We start from the raw sequence: 11,695 nt of genomic DNA, 5'->3' as shown, positions 1-11,695 counted from the left end.
TTCTCTTCAAACAGATTAAAATTAATTAAAGGTTCGTGATACTAAGAATATATTGACAATATTTCTAATGACGATATACTGTTTATTTCTATTAATCTTAAGTTTTTCAGTTTTGTGCGAGTTGTTATCTATATATAAAATCGAGATGGGCTGATGACAATAATAATAATAAACTCATTGGTTTATCATCTGTACTTACTACACCATTACAAAACTCGAAACAAACATGACAGCATACAGACAACAACTACACCTAAGATTCACACAACAACATCCTCACCTCACTGTCACCGAACAAAGGGTGTTGATCAAAAAAGAACAATTATACACAACAACCTTATCCCACAAACAACACTTGAACTTATCAAACAACAGGTTGCTGATCAAATACATCAACAGACAGAAACATTTAACATTAATGAATATCGTGTAACTTTCAGGATAATCCAGCAACAAGCACTGATTACAGCACACACACAACAACTACCACTATTGATACTACAGACACTTCCTCATGCACCACTGATAACGTAGACATAAATTTAGTTAATACGCTCTCACTTATATTTCAGGAAACACTCAGTAAACATACAGGCACAGATCCCACACAACGACCACGAATACCAAAAATCAACGGGTCAAAAGAAGTACGAAAAACACTAAATTATGTAAACACTCGCTTACTACCACACTACATTCATTCAATTTCTACACTCAACATTTCGACTCCGCCATGGTAGAATCACCGTACACCTTTCATAGCAATTTTAAAGTCTCCGTAGGTGTTTTACCTAAACGTTGACAAAATGTAATGTTGGAGGGTGTTCTTGAAACTCCACTTTGATTACGTCGCAGAACAAAGGTAACTATCGCTGGAAAAAAACAGCAGCGCTCGCGGTTTAATCACATGACATGGGTGAAATTAAAAGGAACACGTAGAGGTGGTTTGGAAGAATCCATTTCATACGCTGTAACTTCAAATACATGCTTTTGTTGTCATAGATTACTGTAGTCCCCTAACTTTTGGATCGTACCACGTATATCCCTAAATGCACTCCGCCAGTTTTCTGGCCTCCTCATTAGGGCTTGCAAATACGAATATAATTTAATAAGCCAACAATGACAAATTTTCATTACCATCTCCTATCGCGTGTTTTCAACTTTTATAGCCGACAAGGCTATAAAAGTTGTAGGGTTAAAATTAAATAATGGCGTGTCCAGCATTCGCTGACAGCACGCCATTATTCAATTTTACAGAGCCTAGGAGTTTGGCAATGGCGTTTGGAATGTCGAGCGTGATTCCACTGACTTTTCTAACACCATTGTCAAACTTCTAGGCTTACAAAAAAGCGGCGCTGAACGTCCGACGTACACGTTTCCGCGTTTAAAACTTCGGCCTCGACCTCGCTATTATTTCGTAACTTCTTACCAGCGTATTGAGCGTAGCGATGCGTCAAAGTTACGATTCATGCAAGGCGTTTAATATAAAAATAATATAAATTAATAAAAATTATTCCGTACATTAAAGGATTATATGAAAAATATCAAAAAGTTTTCTATGAAACTTTAATAAAATTAGCTCCTATTCAAAAAATAGGTTGTCCGAACTAATGAAAATAGGTAATATTAATAATAAAAAGATCCGTTGGAAGAAGAAGGACTGGCGTACAGATTACAATGCACGTGCGGAATTCCAAGTTTTTACGTTGGAGAAACAAAGCGGAAGTTGAAGGTTAGACTGTCGGAACATCTTGCCGCGTACGATTAAAAGTTAGTACTTCACCGGTATTTTTCCATTGTAATGCTCATCATTGTCAAATTAATATTAATAAAGCAAATGTTGCATACAAAAAAAAACAAACTGTGTAAAAAGAAAATTTACAGAACACTTTATGCAATTGTCATACAAAGTAACTCTGTAAAATTGAATAATGGCGTGCTGCCAGCGAATGCTGGACACGCCATTATTTAATTTTAACCCTACAACTTTTATAGCCTTGTCGGCTATAAAAGTTGAAAACACGCGATAGGAGATGGTAATGAAAATTTGTCATTGTTGGCTTATTAAATTATATTCGTATTTGCAAGCCCTAATGAGGAGGTCAGAAAACTGGCGGAGTGCATTTAGGGATATACGTGGTACGATCCAAAAGTTAGGGGACTGCAGTAATCTATGACAACAAAAGCATGTATTTGAAGTTACAGCGTATGAAATGGATTCTTCCAAACCACCTCTACGTGTTCCTTTTAATTTCACCCATGTCATGTGATTAAACCGCGAGCGCTGCTGTTTTTTTCCAGCGATAGTTACCTTTGTTCTGCGACGTAATCAAAGTGGAGTTTCAAGAACACCCTCCAACATTAAATTTTGTCAACGTTTAGGTAAAACACCTACGGAGACTTTAAAATTGCTATGAAAGGTGTACGTGATTCTACCATGGCAAAGTCGAAATGTTGGAGGGTGTTCTTGAAACTCCACTTTGATTACGTCGCGGAACAAAGGTAACCATCTCCGGAAAAAAGAACAGCAGCGCTCGCGGTTTAATCACATGACATGGGTGAAATTAACCCGAACACGTAGAGGTGGTTTGGAAGAATCCATTTCATACGCTGTAACTTCAAATACATGCTTTTGTTGTCATAGATTACTGCAGTCCCCTAACTTTTGGATCGTACCACGTATATCGTACACTATTTTCTCTCTACGAAAGACTTGTTTGACTTTTTAACTTTTTAAAAAATTCTATTCTATTTGTAACAAATGGTTTACAGTTAAATTATTTTTTAGTCCTCTATAAGTCAAAAAAGAAAGAAAATTTAAATTTTCGCGTACTCTTTGATAGTCAATTACGTGAGATTGAAGGTGTTTAATGTTTAGCAATAACGTTCAACGCCCAGCTTAGTATTTTCCCAACCGCACAAATAATTTCGTATACTGTATCTTTGAGGACATAATGTTGCATACTGTTTTTGTGTTTTTTAACAATTTTCCAACTAAATTATTACAAAAATATTTAAACCCGAATTATTTAAACAATTTTACGGAGAAGTTATTTTCACCACAGTACGTAATGGAAGACTGTACAAAGTCTGTGAAAAAGAATGCACGGCGAAAACAGTGAAGCTAGACATGAACATAATCCATTGCAGATTAGGGCATGTAGGATGTGAAAAAATTAATTAAGCAATAGTTGGCGCTGCTCTTAGTATCTTCAATACTAAGGGCGGGCGCCAACTAGATCAGAATTAGAATTATTACGACAGACAATGGCAATCGTGTCGACATGATGTTTCGGCACAAGACACTAGTGCAAGACTTGCAAGTTTTGAAATGTCGAGCGTGGAAACATACTCCAAAAGTGAAAAGGAAATCAAAGTTCCACAAACGTGGAAAAAATTGTATTTTCATCGCATATGTTGAAGATGTGAACGGATAAAAGTTATAGAGAAACTAGATAAATTTACGATGAGTTACGATGTTGACTTTGAAGAAAATGTTTCCTTTTAAAATAAACGAAGTACAACAGTCAGAAAAATCGAAGTAGAAGCATATACATTAGGCCAATATCGATATAGACAAGCAGAGAAGTAGAAAGTCAAGAGACGAGACAAGAAGGTAACGTTGAAAGTGAAACCAACACTAATCTAGAAGTTCAAGATCAATGTTGAAGAAACTATCTGATGTCAACCCTACATGGAGCATTCTAATTCAAATTTGCCTGAACTCCATAAATGTATGACATGACACCAGAACAGTCGGTACGGACCTCAGTTTTAGTGTGTTGTGAATGTCTGCATCTCTGTAAATACATCAGTTTTGTATGTATGTATATATATATATATATAGTGTGTGTGTGTGTGTGTGTGTGTGTGTATGTGTGTGTGTGTGTGTGCACTTTCTTTTTTCTGAAAATAAACTATACATGAAAACATTCTTTTGAATATTTGTGGTGCTATTGTTCGAAGGAGTTATCTCAAAGGTTAGCGTGCACAAACATTTGAAGCTTCACCCGAATTGTTATTTAATCTTTCTAAATCTTCACTTAAAGTTAACATCTCTATCTTAACGCCTTTAAAAGAAAAAACAAGAAAACTGGTCTTTAAAGTTATTATTTCATTTTCTTAAATAATTTCCAAAGAACGTTTCTATTTATTGAACCAATTGTTTTCTTTGTTTCATGATTTCTTTTCTTATAAAATCCATTCATACGTTTAAATAAATATCACAATATCTATATAAATGAAAATGTGTTTTTTATCGACATCTGGAGGCATAAAAAAGTTTTAATTTGTTTCCTAGAATTATAAATGAATCTAAAAATGTGTAATTTTTTAAAATTTATTTTAATAAATATCGAATCTTCAAACAGTTATTAAATTTCGTATAAAATTTTATTAAATACAGTCTTTTTACAATTAAGACAATTCTATTTACAAATTTAATCGTTGAAGTCACTATTATTCGGGTTTGCACATATACCGACTACAATGCGTTTTCTTTAATTTTTATTGAAGTTTAACGTCGACTTGTAGTGCATTCCAGTGGCCACTTTCTGCCGTTTGTTGTGAAATTCGTTCGCAGTAGCACACGGTTTAAATACAGTGTAAACGCCTGCATAATATAAGTGCCCTTGGCCTGTTATAGTCGTTCAAACACGAGTCTTTAAACTCGATAAACACTGCCTTATGTTTTCGTCGTCACTTGGCGTCGTTGTTCTGTGGACTTTAATTTAATCGAAGTGGAAGAACCAGTCCTCGGACAGCGCCAAAGTATCTGTTCGTAAAGTGGAAAGGAAATTAATCAAGCCAGACGAAAAGCCGAGTCCAGTTCATTAAGTCGTATTCCGATGAAAGGTCATTTGCGCGTGTCAAAGTCGACTTGGGTGAAAGATTACCTCGGCAGAGATAAGGTTTATCCTCTGCAAAAAAGAAAACCCTTTTCTATCAAGGCTTCTTACTCTTGACGGATTTTTTAAAGATCCCTTTCGACTCCTGTTCGTCGAGTCCTATTTCGCGCGACCGCCTCTCCACCGTCCATTCCGCCACTTCCGGGTAGGTGCTCGACCAGAGACGAGGTGCTTTCGTTCGGAGATATGACAATCGCTCGTTTCTTGTTGGGTGTAGGCGACATCCGCTCAGCATCTTTCGGAAGCATCCGAATCACTCGAAGGGAAGTGAAAGAGGAGGAGGACAAGGCTCTTTCCTCCTGCTTATCGTCTCCCGAAGTCTGCCACTTTCTTAACGCTGTGAAATTATCCATTCTGCAATGAAAAACAAGCGACTGTTTTAAAAATAAAACTTGCAGTAATTAAGTTGAATATCGTATTAGCAGTGTACTTCCTCTTTTCTTTTGTCCAACGCATAGCTTAACACATCTAAAATAAAGTTTCTAATTCGTCATAAATGGAAAAATAAATCATTCTCAAGAGGAGGAATGTTTAATCACTTAATAGGTCTCATTATCTTTCGTATATTTCAGAACGTAACTCGCTTTCCTAGTCCTTATCATGTATAAGCTTTTATCTGTAATATTCAGACACCTCAATTTAAGTTTTTCTCCGGCTTCTGACAGATAATATTGAAATACGGAGAATAGCTGATGACTTTGTGAGTGTAACTCATAAATGAATCTTAGGCGTTAACTGAAGTGATGGAGCCTATTGTTTACCCTGTGTTGAGATTCGCCTATCCAAATACGCAAGTTGACACTAAAAATAATTTTCAATACAATGCGAGAAATCTGTGCGAACAGGCTGATCGTAAAACATGAAGTTTGAGTATGATTCATACGTTAATTGTATCAAATTTTGCGAAAAACGAACTGAAGGTCACATTACACAAAGTATAACTACAGAAAATTTTGAAGGAAGCAATGTTGCCATGATAATAAATAGAAAAAATAAACATCGGCACAGAAAAAGACTTCGAGTTCTACTTTGTGCCTAAAGGTGTGCATTGGACGTAAATTAATTTTGCTGGACGTTAGAACATCTTTCAGTAGGAAGTTTCGGGCAATAGTTTATGAGTTACTAAAGAGAAGGGAAATCAGGGTTTCCTGATAGCTAAGCATTATATGGTTAAAATTTCCGTATACCAATCTTTTCTCTTAGCAAATTAAATCGGACACGTTCAAGCGGCTTCGTCAACAGATCAGCCAACTGGTTCTTTCGGTCGATATGCTCCGATGTGAGTACACCATTTAAATACCTTTCACGTACACACAGACTTAATAGAGCAATCCTTCGTTCCTGGTGCCTGTCAGCCTCAGGAGTTTTGGGCGCTACTTTATTTCAATATCCTGCTTCGCCACGCTTCGCAGGAATTTACAATTTATTAGTGCGGTCGCAGCCGCATTACAGATTTTTCTTGACATAAAATTTTATATTATTATAACATTTGTACAGTTTCAGAGTTTGAGTGATTAGTAAACAAACAATAAAATGTAAGATACATTGAAAGGTTTGTCAGATTGCATAGTCTATGCACAGATTTCGTATAGACAGTCCTCACACAATTTCTGAAGTTCCACTTCATATACACAGATAATATACAGTTTATTATCGTATGGATATTTAATTGTGAATGATCGCTGAAAATGAAGTGCACTGCAATCTTGTAATTTTTGTATGTAATATAGTAGATTTTTGTATATGATATTTTGTTATTGCAGTTTATGCAGATCGCACATTGTCAAATATGTTTGATATCTGTCAAACCAGATGGATGAAAATTTGCAGATTATAAAGTTCATGCACATCTCATATAGAGAATCCGCACACAACTGTCGAAGTTCCGAATTATATGCACAGATAATATACGGTCTACCATCATGTGGATCTACATCTATGCTTACTCGCTGAATATCTTCTCGCATTGCAATCTTGTATATAATGTTTTGTCATTGAGGTATTAGAATAAATGATTAATTGGTGGTTGGAAACGGAAACAATATTTGTTGCACCAAATACTAGTATGGTACAATGTAAGTGATTGCTATTTAACCATAGAATGATGTAGTGAAGCTATAACTATTATGCTATTACAGGAATTATCTAATGTATTGGAAATAACTACTACTGTACCACAACTGGACCATTGGATTATCAGGAAAATACCTATTTTATAAAATCTAAAGGACCTCAATAAAATATAAATTGAATTAACAGTAGAAAAATCCAATATTAATGACTATAGATTATTATTCCAAGCATGAGTATTTATGGTTGATATTTGATAAGATATAAAGTGCCCGGAGGACAGATTATATTCTTGAATTGTAGCATATTTTGATAAAATTTTTAAAGTATGTGTAAAGAGTGTTGTTATTTATGAGACTACTCTTTTCTATAGGCCAGGTGTAACCTTCTTTAGTACATAATATTCGTAGTTCGTTTCTACTTTTATCATACTTTATACACTCAAATAATAGGTGAGATGGGGTTTCTATATCTCCGCATATTTCGCAGGTGCCGTCATTATTGTGATGAAATCTGTTGTGCTACTCTGCAAAGTCTCCGTGTGCAGTCATAAATCTTGTAAATTTGTAATTTATTACGAAATTTTTATTTTTGATTCGTTGGTGTACATCAGGTAGGTATTCAAAAAGTTCTCTTCCTTTAGTCGATTCCTCCCATCTCTTTTGCCATTTTAATATGTATTTGTTCTTTATTTCTCTTTTTATATATCTTTCAGGTAGTTTCTTGTATTCTTCTTTTGTGTTTATGCTACTTGCCTCTTTAGCTAGGCTGTCAACACGTTCATTACCTGGGTCGCCCATGTGTGCTCTTACCCAACTAAAAATTATATTGTTGTTTTTTACAAGGATAGTTCTTCTGATTTTGTCTATTAGTTCATGTTTATTATCATCATCATTTAAAGCTTTTAGTACAGATCACTGTCTGTGCAGATTGTGATTGTTATATTTTTCATATTTTTATTTATCCATTTTACCGCATGTTTAATGGCTACAAGTTCTGCTTGATAATTATCACATCTTCTGTCTAATTTGATTTTTCTATTATATTGTTCTCTGTTGTTATATATATATGCAGCTCCCACACCTTCTGTTGTTTTTGAGCCATCTGTGGAAACTCTGTTTTTAGTAAATGGGTTATATTCTTTTATTAATATCTTTTTTCATTCGTATCTTCATAATTGTTAGTATTTTTTAATTTGGATGTCTAATTCATCTTTTTCTGACAGTATTTCGTCATATGTTATAAGAAAAATTTTAAAAGAAAAGATGTCTCTTCTTTTCACGTACAATAAAAGTATCGCATCTCGATAAGTTTGTACCGTTGATGAAATTCCGGATTTTTTGCTAGCTTTATGGATTGAAGTGCCAGAGCAGCCTCCGACGCTTTATATTGACTACGCAAGTGCCATAACACTTGCGTAGTCAACATAAAACTTTGGAGGCTGCTCTGGTATTTCAATCAATTCAGACAATAAACGTTGTAGCCAAATTAATTCTTTTGCTCCTTCATTTGCTGAAATAATCTCTGCTTTAGTTGTGGAACTTGCCACTACCTTTTGTCTATGACATAGCTAGCTCCACCCAAGAATTTCGTGATGATTCCAGTTGTTGAACGTCTTGTTTTCTTGTCACTAGCGAAGTCAGAATCGCTGTAGACTTTTAGTTCTTCTTCTTTATTATAAGTTGGTTTTTCTGTAACTCGAGCAGCTTTATTCACCGCAAAAGCGATATCTGGATGATACGCTGTTGCAAAGTACTGTACACCTATAAATTCCCACTGTCGTCCATCTGTCTCTGTCCTTCCTTAATCTCGAGAACGAAGTTAGATAGACGAAAGTCAGGTTATTTCAATACAAAAATTTTCTTCCAACGAGTTAGATACATAACCAGCACGACTCTACTGCTAACAGGAAAAGTATGATGTACTGAGTCAAAACATTACTCCACGCAGGCAAGTGCTATGCGCTACCACTTGCAGTAATAGCGTAATGGCGCATCTATTTTGCGCTATATCGTTGTCAGTAATTCAGTGAATATAATACATATTTTTTAAAATTATATCCTTTTACGTAAAAATTATATTTAGTTAATTATTTAGTTAATTTTTTGCCAATAGATGGCGTTACATGTAACTCAGAATATCGAATGTAAATAAAAATTAACTGATTTATAGAAATACAATCGATATTTTGTGGTGGGATAAACGACCTGATCTAAGTTAGAAGAACTTAAAAACGTAGCTACCGAGTTTCGTAGCAATTGGTCGAACGGCCAAGGAGTGTATACAAAACAAACAAACAATCTCATTTTTATATATGTTACCGGCAAAGTAAGAAAAGCCGGCATTCTATAGAATACCTAGGCATTGTATATAATGCCCGGCGTTTTTAGGCAATATATGAAATATGAGAATTATTACATACTTTCCCTAGGCATTGTATATAATACCTAGGTATTCTATAGAATGACAAATGCTATTTAGGTAAAGTATGAAAAAAAAGGTCCTGATAAGGCTATTATATAAATGACATGCATTCCTCAAAAATACAAACGTTATTCTGAAAAAATAACGAGTGCCATTAACAAAATTTATTCAAAATACGTAAAGAAAAATGAAAGTTGTACAAAACAAAATTTATGCCTTTCTTATTAAGGGAAACAAAATTTTCATATAAAAAATAAGAAATTAAAATTAACCAACTTGTTGCAACATGGTAGGCTTGAATGACATTTTGAATTACATTTCATTACATTTTTCACGCAAAGACATTTCATATTTTGGCACTTTGTTTTACACATACATTTGACGAATCCTTGGCCACTTCCACTGGACTGAGCAATTGCAACTAACCGGAGAGGAATTTCATGGTCAGGAATATCTTCAATTCTAAGCAAGTTCTTAGGGCATAAAGTGAATTGTGATCTCGCATATACTTGTTTTAAAATTCCTTTAGAAGTTCCAAGTCGGTAGAAACCATCTTCTGTCACACTCGTTACAACTGCCAATATATTGCGCGAATCATCTCGCCCTTGTCGACGTCAGGTATAGGAAAGAACTCGCATAGTAGTTTCCAAAGAAGCAGTGAGAAATTTCTTTTCCGAATTCATTTTCATTTGGCTTGTATTTTCAGATTGATTTTAGAATTTATTTTACCTTCAATAGCATTTTCAGTTTTGAAACAGAAGGTGCACAAAATATCCATTTCATCATCTTTACTAGCACGGCCACAGAAGATATGAATTTTTTGACGTCATTTTTTGCATGCAAGTGAATCACTCGTTTCCTTTAAACACACACAACAGGTATCACAAACGGAAATCTCTTCAGTAAGCATGTCTTCATCATGTTGGTTTAATTACGACTATAATCTCATCCATGTTTTTTAAAACAGGCTCTTTTTTTGCATAATCTGATTAGTTTCACCTTTTCCCATTGTTTTGACTCTTTATATTACTTTTTCTAGCTGCTCCTCTGTATTTATGTCTTTTAAAACATCTGGTAGAAAAGACGTTGTAAGCCCTACTTTAGGTTTGCAGCCAAAGAGCTTCGTATAGTGTTCTTTTGATTCCAGAATGATAAGCTCTATTTTTCATAAATTGAACGAAACGCAGTCCTTCACTCCAGCGGTCAGATTTGTTGTCCTGCATCCACGTACAGGACATATTTTCGATATCTTGATTAGCTCTTTCCACACTACCCTGGCTTTGTGAATAGCGAGGCTTCCCATGGACGATTTTCAGTGCTGGCCAAGACTCCTTTAAGCTGGTCACAACATTATTGGCAAATTCCCTACCATTGTCAGATTGTAAATAGATGGCGCTCCAAGCAACGAGAATATGTCCACTAGGTTGTAGGCTACTTCTTCAGCTCTTTTTGACGTTAGAGACTTAAGAATCACAAATTTTGTCAGATGATCTTGGTACACCATAATAAATTTGTATTCTCTATCTGGCTGAGACTGAAAGTCAATAAGATCTACCTTAGATATCAGAGTAGCGACACACAAGTCATTGCCGCCATGTTCTGTCGACTGTCATCACGTGGTCTATGGGTTTACATTAAGAAATGACGATTTTTTTTACTTTAATAAAGCACTTTTACGAATAAATTGCTTTATTAAAGTAAAAAAATCGTCATTTCTTAATGTAAACCCATAAACCACGTGATGACAGTCGACAGAACATGGCGGCGATGACTCGTGTGTCGCTACTCTGATATCTAGGTACTCTAATCTACCTGACAACGGGAATTAAATTCGGAAAAAATCATAGGTTTCACAAAAATGCCCTTTTTAATATCTTTCTGTTTTTTTTTCTGGCAAGGTTTACAAAGGTGGATGTACTGTTCAATATAATGACGTGTAACGTTTTTGTATTTGGTTGAAAGTTCTTTCAAAATTCTATCACGTCCTCCGTGTCCAATAGCCAAATGAACCACATGAAGTACGTGAAATAACCCTGAGTCCGTGACGTAATACTGTATAGTACTGACGCCTTCTTTAACAGGATAAATGAGTTTACTTTTGTTTTCTACAATCATCACATCATAGCAATTCAGCAACCAATAGTCCCTGGGTTCCTTCTTAGTAGTCATTTTGGCTTTTTGTACATCATTTATTAACTTCTGGTAAGTAGTTTCGGTTAAGAAAATACTGTTTTTTGCAGCATTAACTCGAATTTTGGACAGTTCATCGTCAAATCGTTGTTTCATATCTGTAG

The sequence above is a fragment of the Centruroides vittatus genome, unplaced genomic scaffold (genome assembly GCF_030686945.1).
Source record: "Centruroides vittatus isolate TY-2023 unplaced genomic scaffold, ASM3068694v2 contig_630, whole genome shotgun sequence".
Taxonomy (NCBI): Eukaryota; Metazoa; Arthropoda; class Arachnida; order Scorpiones; family Buthidae; genus Centruroides; species Centruroides vittatus.
Note: the sequence above shows the minus strand (reverse complement) of the source record.